The following is a 9,024-nucleotide window of genomic DNA, read 5'->3' as shown; positions in this document are numbered from 1 at the left end:
GGCCTCCTAGGCTGCCATCCCTGAGCACTCCCCGAAGGGCCCAGACACCAGTGAGTGCAGCCCTGTGGACGGGTTGCTGACCTCCTTGTTCTTGCCACAAAGCCACTTGGGAGCTCCGTTCCAGAGGAGCTGGAAGGGCTTGAGACCAGCACACAGCAGTGGTTGCACTTGTACGCCGGAAGGCCCATGCGGGGCCAGAAAGCAGTGTGGTGATGGTGTGCTGATTGCAGCAGGTTGAAGCCTGCTGAAGGCTTACTTGAAGCCAGCGATGGGCTCAGGGAGTGCAGGGCGCACTGCAGACACGTCCGCAAGGCTCCCCAAGGGTCAGAAATAATAAAAATTGCGATCGGAAGGCACTTCTGCTTTCGTGATTGGAAACAGAAATGGTTCCTGATCAGGATTTTTATTATTTTTGAGACTTGCGGAGGCATCTGTGGGTTCGCCTGCACCTCCCCTTGAGCCTGTTGCAGGCTTCAGGTAAACCAGAAAGCGCCCTCCCCTTCACTGGCTGCAACACAATCCTAGGGATCACATTGCTGCAATCCCCCTGCCCCTCCAAAGACTTAAGTGGTTCCCTCCTCCCAAGGAGGGCTTTGGGAACCACTGTTGCAGTTTAAGAACATAAGAACAGCCCCACTGGATCAGGCCACCAAATGCCCCAGGGAGCACACCCAATAACAAGAGACCTGCATCCTGGTGCCCTCCCTTGCATCTGACATAGCCCATTTCTAAAATCAGGAGGCTGCACATACACATCGTGGCTTGTAACCAGCGTAATATGCCATTGGGCAAAAGCTTAAAAGCCACACTGCTAAAGCATGAAAGGCACACAGAATAGTAAAAGCTGTTTGACTTTATTTAAAAGCAAATTGTTAGTCTCACAGAAAAGCTGCTTGAAAGAATCAATTTGGTAGCTGATTGTTAGTTTCACAGAAGTTTCACAGAAGCTGGGACTTTGGGGCCTCAAAGGCCATGTTATACACCTTGGAATTTAGAAAAGATAGTGCAGCTAAGGCAACGAAGAGACAGGCTTCATCTTGGCAGAAGTACACCTCTTGGCAAGGACATCACTTTGCCTGCCTGCCAGTGTTCACTTATTTTATTTTTTCATGCTTTCAAAGGAAAAGACACATATAGGTAAAATAGTCTTTGCCCTAAAGTGTAACCAAGATATATGGGGACATAGTCGTCATAAGAAGTAAGTCTTAAGCAACCTTTGCTGCTTGATTTTAGAAAAGTCTTAAGAACAGACCAAAAGCTTTAACATTGCAGGAAGGCTTCACGGGTGTTTGATGCTGAAATTAGCATAGGAGAAAGGCATGCAGAGGAAGATAACGGTACCAGTCAAAGTACATTGTGTCATCCCTCATTAGAGGATGGTATGGAGACCTGTCAAGGAAGTCCCTAATTGGATTGATGGATGCGAGTAAGGGTCAGTACTGGATAAAATGATATTATAGCAACCCCTGCTGGTTCTTGAAAACTTGGTAATTCAAAATGTTTAATTGTTTAATTTCACCTTTTTTGGAAACCTGTATCTTGAAACTCACCTATGAGGTGTCTCTAAGGTTACCTTTAGCCTGTTAAGAGTTAGCCCCATCTATGATGTCAAACTTCAGCCAACGGGAAGTTCAGATTTTCAAACAAAGGACCCAGAGTGGTATAAAGGGTCCAGTTAACATTGCCAATTGCTCTCAGTGCTTTGGACAGGAGTCCCATGAGATGCCCGTTGCTAGCAACAAAATAAAACCTGCAAACCATCACCCTTAGTACTGAGTCTTGCTTTTTCAACCTTGCAACACTGTGTGCACCAAAATGAACTTCTGCAGCACCTGTAGCCCTGCAGCTGGATCCCTGAGCTCCTATCCACGTCTTCATGGTTACTGAATCCGCAAGCTGAAGAGCTACTGCGTCAGGCCAGTTTCCTCCCAGATTTGACACTCTGTTAAGGAGGGTCATGGATGCATTCCTGGGCCCGGTGCATATGGCTTGCAGCAGCAGTTGCCAGTGCATGCCCATGGTTGTGCCCCCAGCATCATGCATAGGCAGTGAGATAGGAAAATGTCAGATCCCAGGAACTTTCTGGGCCCCCTCCATTGACTCCTGGGACCCCTTTCTGACCCTGGGTCCGGGTACAAATTACCCCCTTTACCCCTTTCTCCTAGGCCCTGTGGACCAGGCCTGAGAGGGGCAGGATCAGCAGAGGACTCTTCTGCCATCTCCTATCCTTCCCCCAGGGCCTGGAAGCCCTACACAGGGATGCCCAGACTTGCACCCACTAAATAGCTGATGCAGATCCAAGTAGCTCCATTGGACAGGATGGGGCGTTACTTGAGGTAAGGGGAAAAATCTCCTCTTACTCTGAGAAGACCACCAGCCTGCTCCTGACACGTGGTGGATACAGTGGAGGCCACTCAGCCCTACCCCACCAGTGCTTGTTAGGACTGGGCTGCCCATGAGACTTAAAGCCCAATCCTAAACAGATCCTGAGCAACATGGAGGCTCTTGATTCTGCAGCAGTCCTAGAATCCAGTAGCCCAGAACCGAGTAGTCCCATTGCAGGACTACTTTCCTTACCTGGGAGAAGGGGATGAATGTTCAGTTCATCAGTTTTTTGGACAATTGACACAGCACACTGCACTGCCAGCTGGGGGCTCACATACCCTTGGTTGAAGGGCAAATTTCAGATTTTACTTGTAAGAGCTGAATCCCTGCCTCTGCTGGTATGTTCTGGTCTCCTCATTTCAAGGAAGGGGTTAGTGGGTAAAGGATTACCTGAAGCTCATTGCATCTGACCTGGGTGTTCTTCTTTCAGTGACTGGCTGCTAGTTGCAGGTCTAATGAACTAATGAAGGCCTAATGAACTAGCAAGAGTTGAACAGGCCACAGATAACTGAAAAGTTGTTAACAGGCCGTAAAAATAGCAGTATAAATGAAGGAGCTTGCTTACTTGTTGCTCACCAACCTTTTCAAGAATCCTGCTGTCCAAAGCAATTGTTAAGACCCTAGTGGTAGCAAGCGGCCACCGGGATATTTGTCCCCACAAATCAGGGTTCATACAGTACAACCGTTTTCATTGGGCCAAAATTAAACACGTTTTCGATGCATTGATTGCAAGTCGGTAGAGAGGTAATCTTGTACTCAAGCATTCCTTTCAAATAATTCAAAGGGAATATTATAGGATTTACATGTTTAACGTTCACTGAATTGTGTTTATGAATTCATTGTAAAACTGGCACTGAATAATTTTGTTTTTATTAATTTGTGGGAGTCTACTGGGGAAAAATTATAATTTAAAGGAACACTTTTCATAAATGAAAGTCAAAATATATGGAGGACATTACTATTGACAATTTTGTTTTTTTATTTTGAGGGCCTCAGTCATTTATGGGCATTAAGACATGCGCACTTCAATATTGAACTGTGTGTAGCTGTAAAAATATAAATTCTCATATTGACATACAGATGGTTCATGTCACTGCGAACATCTGTCTTATACATGCTGTAATTCTGTGCTTAGTGGAACACTGAAGAACTATCACATGTCCTGTCCTTGGTGTTTGCTGTGAAGAAGGTCAATGAGAATCCCCTGATCTTACCAAATCTCAGCCTGGGCTTCTACATTTATGACAGTTTCTTCAGTGAAAGGATGACTTCTCAGAATACCCTGAAACTTCTTTCCACTTGTAAAAGGATTGTCCCCAACTTCAAATGTGACAAGGAAAAGAATTTGATAGCTGTCATTGGAGGACCTGACTTTGACATTTCCCATCACATGGCTACTATCTTAGGTGTCTACAGGATTCCACAGGTACAATAAGGATATGGTTCATGAAAATTTTGCCAACTGTGACACATTTGTTTTTCTATTATATCCTCAGATTTCTTTTTTTTCCTTTTTAGTTAGTTTGCTTGTGTATTTGTTTGAAAGAGAGAAGGAGAATACATGGCAAAAGCACTTTTAACACCAAAGAGGCTATCTTATTTAGCTATTCAGGAAAACAAAGGTAGGAGAGTTAATGTGTGATTCATTCCTAAGGCAGCGACACTTGTAAAGTTGGTCATTTAGAGCAAAAGCCTATGAGTGTCTACACAGAAGTAAGTCCCATTGTGTTCAATGGGCTTCGTACTCCCAGGAAAGTGTGTATAGAATTGTAGCCTTAGGGTACAATCCTAACCTGTGCTGGAACAGGCAGGCCATCTGGCCTGCGCTGTGTCCAGCTCAGGGTAGGAGCATGCTGGGGCAGAACTTGGAGTAAAGAGATTTTATTTCCCTTACCCTGTGTCACGCACTAGCCAGCCCTATGGGCCTCCTCAGATCTGCGCCTGCGATTTTGTGGGAGCAAATCCAAGCAGTCTGTGTAATACTGATCAGGCCGGGGATGGTGGTTAGAATCTGGCCTAGGTTGCCCAGGCTGGTCTCACACCCCTCCCAGGCCTGATCTACTTCCTGGACTGCTCTCCCCACACCCTGGAATCACTCCCTCCCACCATCCTCCTACCCGCTGGGCTGGCTTGCCCAGGCCGGCACAAACTCACCCTGTTCCAGTGCTGCTCTGGCTCTGTGAGGCCAGCACATGAATGTGTGCTGGCCTACTCTTCTCATGAGTAGCCCCAAACATGCTTTACAACATGTTCGCAACACTCCAGAGCCAGCGTAAGGGACTTATGCCAGCTTGGGTGTGGGGAGGTTAAGGATTCCTCTGCCTGTATGACATTAGCAGAAATTATTTCTCACTTTAGGAAAAAAACGATCTTCCCAAAATTGGCAGTGCTAGTGGCAGCAGTGAAGGATAAGATGAAAAGTTTTAGAGCTACTGCCCCAACATGCCTAATGTAGAGAGGATTCTTCCACATTCCTTCCACTAAAAATGCAGATTTATTTATTTTTTGCTGGAATTTACTAATGAGCTTTATTTTGTTAATTTTTGGGGGGTTAACAAGTAAACATGCACATAATCCTCACCACTCATTATTATTTGTCTTTTGTAAACTTAGATTGCCTGTTGTATATTTACTCCAGTGATGAGTCTTAAAAACCAGCTCCCTCCTTTCTATCAGATGGTACCCAATGAAGCACATCAGTACAGAGGGATTGTCCAGCTGCTTCTGCATTTCCAGTGGACGTGGGTTGGGATAATTGCAGAGAGGATTGGGAGGTTTCGGAGAGGAAAGGATATTTAAACCCCTTACCCCCTGGAAGCCTCCTGCCAGGGTGGATCCTGCAGCAATGGTATGCACCAGATCCTATCCCCTCCTTCAGCAGCCTCCATGACTCCTTCCTGGATTTGCACCAGCTACAGAGCACAGGTCCAAAGAGACTCATTGCACCACGACCCACCTTGCGCTCTGCAGTCAATCGCAGCCCAACACTCCCTGTTGCAGGCCCGAGAATGCCTGCCAAAGAATACATGGATGCCAACCGGAAGCTGTTCTGGTCACTTCCTTAAGGCATTCTGGGGCCCACAGAAGCCAGTGGGGTGGGTTAGTTGGACCTATTTATCTGTGGGGGATTTGTTCCCTGACCCCTCTTACCAAAACCTGTGAATAAGCCAATCATTTCCAATAGGACCTCTGGACACTACTGGAGATGTTTTATGGTCATGTCTGGAACTGATCTGGGGCCCGAAGAGGCCTTTTCATGATCATTGATCATTATCCACCATTGGCTGCAGCACATGCTCTGTCAACATGGCTGCATCATTGTCAGTGGTAGGGGATAGGTTTGGACTGTTAGTCATGACTAACTTTATATATATATAACTAACTTTATATATATGCTGCCTTAATTCTCCTGTCTCTGTCCATTATTCCCTGTTGCTATGGTTTGACTGGAAGGTGTAAGACAGGGCAGTTGTGTCCAAGGAATTGAAGGGGCCATCTCACTGCCTGAAGAATATTCTCACCTAATAATCAACTACTTGGCAATGTGTTTTTTTGTTTTGTTTTGTTTTGTTTTGTTTTTTTGCCAAGTTAGATTTTGAACCAGGTGCCAGCTTTAAATTGTACTTCCTGGATCTGGGGCAATTGTATCTAATTGCAGGGCCTGGGCTTGGTGTATACTTTGGGGGGATCTCCCCTTGAGAGTGTGCCGCAAAGGGCTAGAAGGCTGTTCAGGTAAATACAGGTTATGGCCAAAGACACTCAGTAAGTCATGGTCTGCTGACGTAATGACGTAAAGTTTATTTGACATATTCCATCCCAGATCATTGCCTCTTCTGGTCCTGTAGGGACACAGCTATTATTGGAATTAGGTAGGGGAATAGTTACTTGGTGCTTCAAGGAAATAAACCCAAAGACTGAATTATATGATCTAAACAAATTGGACAAACCAAGGAAATTGACACTTCCAGACACTATCAGAGGGGCAAATTGTGTTTGGGGGAAGGGTTCCTGGAGCTTGAGACAGTCAATCTCTGGAGGTAACTTTCAGCAGTTCCTGGTAGCAACTGTTTCCAAGCATTTGGCTTGCAAGAACACACTGCTGTAGTAAATGCTTACTGCTGTTTTAAAGGGGAAATGCTGCCTGTCCCGAGATCATGTTAAGGTCTCCATCTGAGGGGGAAAAAATTTGTTTCTAGTACTTCAGACAAATGCAAAAAAAAAAAAAAAAAAAAAAAACATTCCCCTTACCCCAGGTAACACTGCAGCAGCCCCAAGGGGGCTACTCTGATCTGTGCCACCTACTCCGATCTGCACAAAGCTGCACCGGGTCAGCCAGGAGTGGGGTCAGAATGTGGCCTAAGTGGAACCTGGCCCCACCCCCCGTTCTCCCCCAACCTACCCATGGGCCGGCCCACCACCTGCCTTCCCCCCACCCCAGAATGCCTCCATCCCACCCTCTCCAAGCTCCTACTCTCTGAGCCACCAACAAAGTTATTTTTATTTATTGTTCAGCTGCCCATCCTCTAGGGAGCTCAGGGTGGGGTATATATCTAGTTCTTTCTCTTTTTTGTTATCACAACAAACCTGTGTGGTTGGGTGAGGCTGAGAGCTAGTGACTGGCCCAAAGTCACCCAATAATTTTCATGGCTGAGTGGGGATTTGAACTTGGATCTTCCAGGTCTTAGTCCAACTCCCCGATGACTACAGCATCTTGCTTCTCAAAAGAGTGACTCAGGTGACTGGCTTAGGACAACCTGTATTTCGTTCGGACTGGGAATTATATAACATAGCTTTGATGATGTCATCAGTGGATTGGAGGAGTGAAACCCACCTGGTCACTTCGCTCCACCCCCTTGACCAAGATTGACAAGCTTGACAGTCCAATCGCTAACTGCATGCCAATCCTGGAAGGAGGCTAGGCATTCCAGACAGGGATGCAACAACCAAAAACCCTTCATGAGGTGAGCATAAGACAGCCAAAGAACAAGGCAGTGGAGGAATCAGGACTGAATCGTTTCAGAAGCTTTATTGAGATCTAAGCATGGGCCTTTTTCTGTTTCTGGTAGTGCTTTTTAAACATAAGTACAGTTGTTACTCAGTATCAATGGGAGGGTCTGTTCCTGAACCCCCTGCAGATACCAAAACCCACGGATAACTGAATCCATGGGTCAGGGCCATCAGAGGAACTTCGGATGAGACTGGAATCCATAGCTAATATTCATACTCTTTGGAGTGCTCAGGAAAGTGTTTAGAAGGAGGAGAGATTAAAAGAGAGAAGGGCGTCTTAGAGGAGAAAGTGGCTGATGAAAGAGGAGGAAAGTGTGGGAGAAGGGACACAGGGAGATTAGTAGCCTAGTACTAACTAAGGGTGCAACCCAAATGAAGCCTTGGGCTGACACAAGTCCCTTAGGGTCTGTGCCTCTTTGAGAGGAAGCCAGGCCGGTGCTCTGAGAAGCGCCGGCCTGCGGAGGCTGATGCAAGCTTCGCACCGGCTTCCTCTCTTGAACGTGTGTCAGCCTGACTGGGCCGACGCAAGAGGAAAAGGTAGGTGGCGGGAGGCATTCCTGGGTGGGAGGGAGGGTGAATGGTGGGCAGCCCCAGGGGCAGGTGGGTGGGTGGGCAGGCAAGAGTGGGATGCGGGACTGGAACACCCACCGGAGCCCAATGCCATATCCCAACCCCTGTTCCCAGGGAGAATGGAGCGGCTTCAAGCCACTCCACTCTCCTCGGACTTGTGCAACCTCAGGAGGTGGTGCAGGCCCGAGGAGACCCATAGGGGTAAGTGGCCCTTACCCGGGGTTAATGGAAAAGGCCCTTACCCTTGCCTCTTGCTGAGCTGCTTCTGACCCCTGTCCTGTGCTGGATACTGCGCAAGCCTCTTGGCTTGCCTGTTTCAGCGCAGGATAGGATTGTGCCCTAAATTCCTGTGCGGTTATGTAGCAGCACTGGCATGAGTTCTGCTGCATCCAGCAGAGGGATTTTGGTTGCAGAAGGTCTCCTCATGGTGAGCAGACACTTGTCCCCTTGCCCTGGGATAAGTCTTTGCAGCCATAATGGGTCATCCCTGGTACAAGTCTGAGTGGGTCTGTCTTGGCAAATCAGGCCCCAGAAGGGCGATAAAATATGTTGTGCCACTGATCCCACCCCTTCCCAGGCCCAACCCGCCTAACCCCCTCCCCATTGCGGCCCTCCCTCATTGTGTTACACCCCATCAAAGCCCTCCCCCACCCTTCCCCCATCTGCACAGCACTTCCCTGCTGCGGTGGACATTGATCCCTGTATCAGTGCCACCAGGAAGACTCTGGCCTTCCTGCTGGTGCATACATGTGAAGGAGCTGGTCCTTCACATAATCCAAAAGTGCTTTATGACACTTTTGTGGCAGTCTGACATGCCTCCTGAATAGGATTGAAGCCTTAGATCTGCAATAAAGTGTCCACGGAAATAAAAATCAATAGCATTTTAAAAAAAATTACTTCTGGCATGGAAGAGTTAGGAAGAGTCAGAAGAGACTTCGACCTCACTGACGCTATCAAAGGTGTGTGTTTCATTGATTCCATGAGCAAAGGCCTCAGCATAAAATAAGATGCTGTGCATGCTGTATAGCAAATGTTACAGGATGGGAAAGTCCTAGCAAGTTC

At 47.2% G+C, this 9,024-nt stretch overlaps 1 protein-coding gene across 1 annotated transcript in view; it reads left to right on the top strand.

The window, feature by feature from the left end:
• LOC136653242 (vomeronasal type-2 receptor 26-like) overlaps nucleotides 1-9,024 on the top strand; it is a 62,875-nt gene that overhangs the window by 39,113 nt on the left and 14,738 nt on the right. The window lies entirely within an intron of this gene.

This window comes from Tiliqua scincoides, chromosome 5 (assembly GCF_035046505.1).
Source record: "Tiliqua scincoides isolate rTilSci1 chromosome 5, rTilSci1.hap2, whole genome shotgun sequence".
In the NCBI taxonomy this organism is placed as follows: Eukaryota; Metazoa; Chordata; class Lepidosauria; order Squamata; family Scincidae; genus Tiliqua; species Tiliqua scincoides.
The sequence above is the reverse complement of the archived record's forward strand: the minus strand, read 5'-3'. Positions and strand labels throughout refer to the sequence as shown.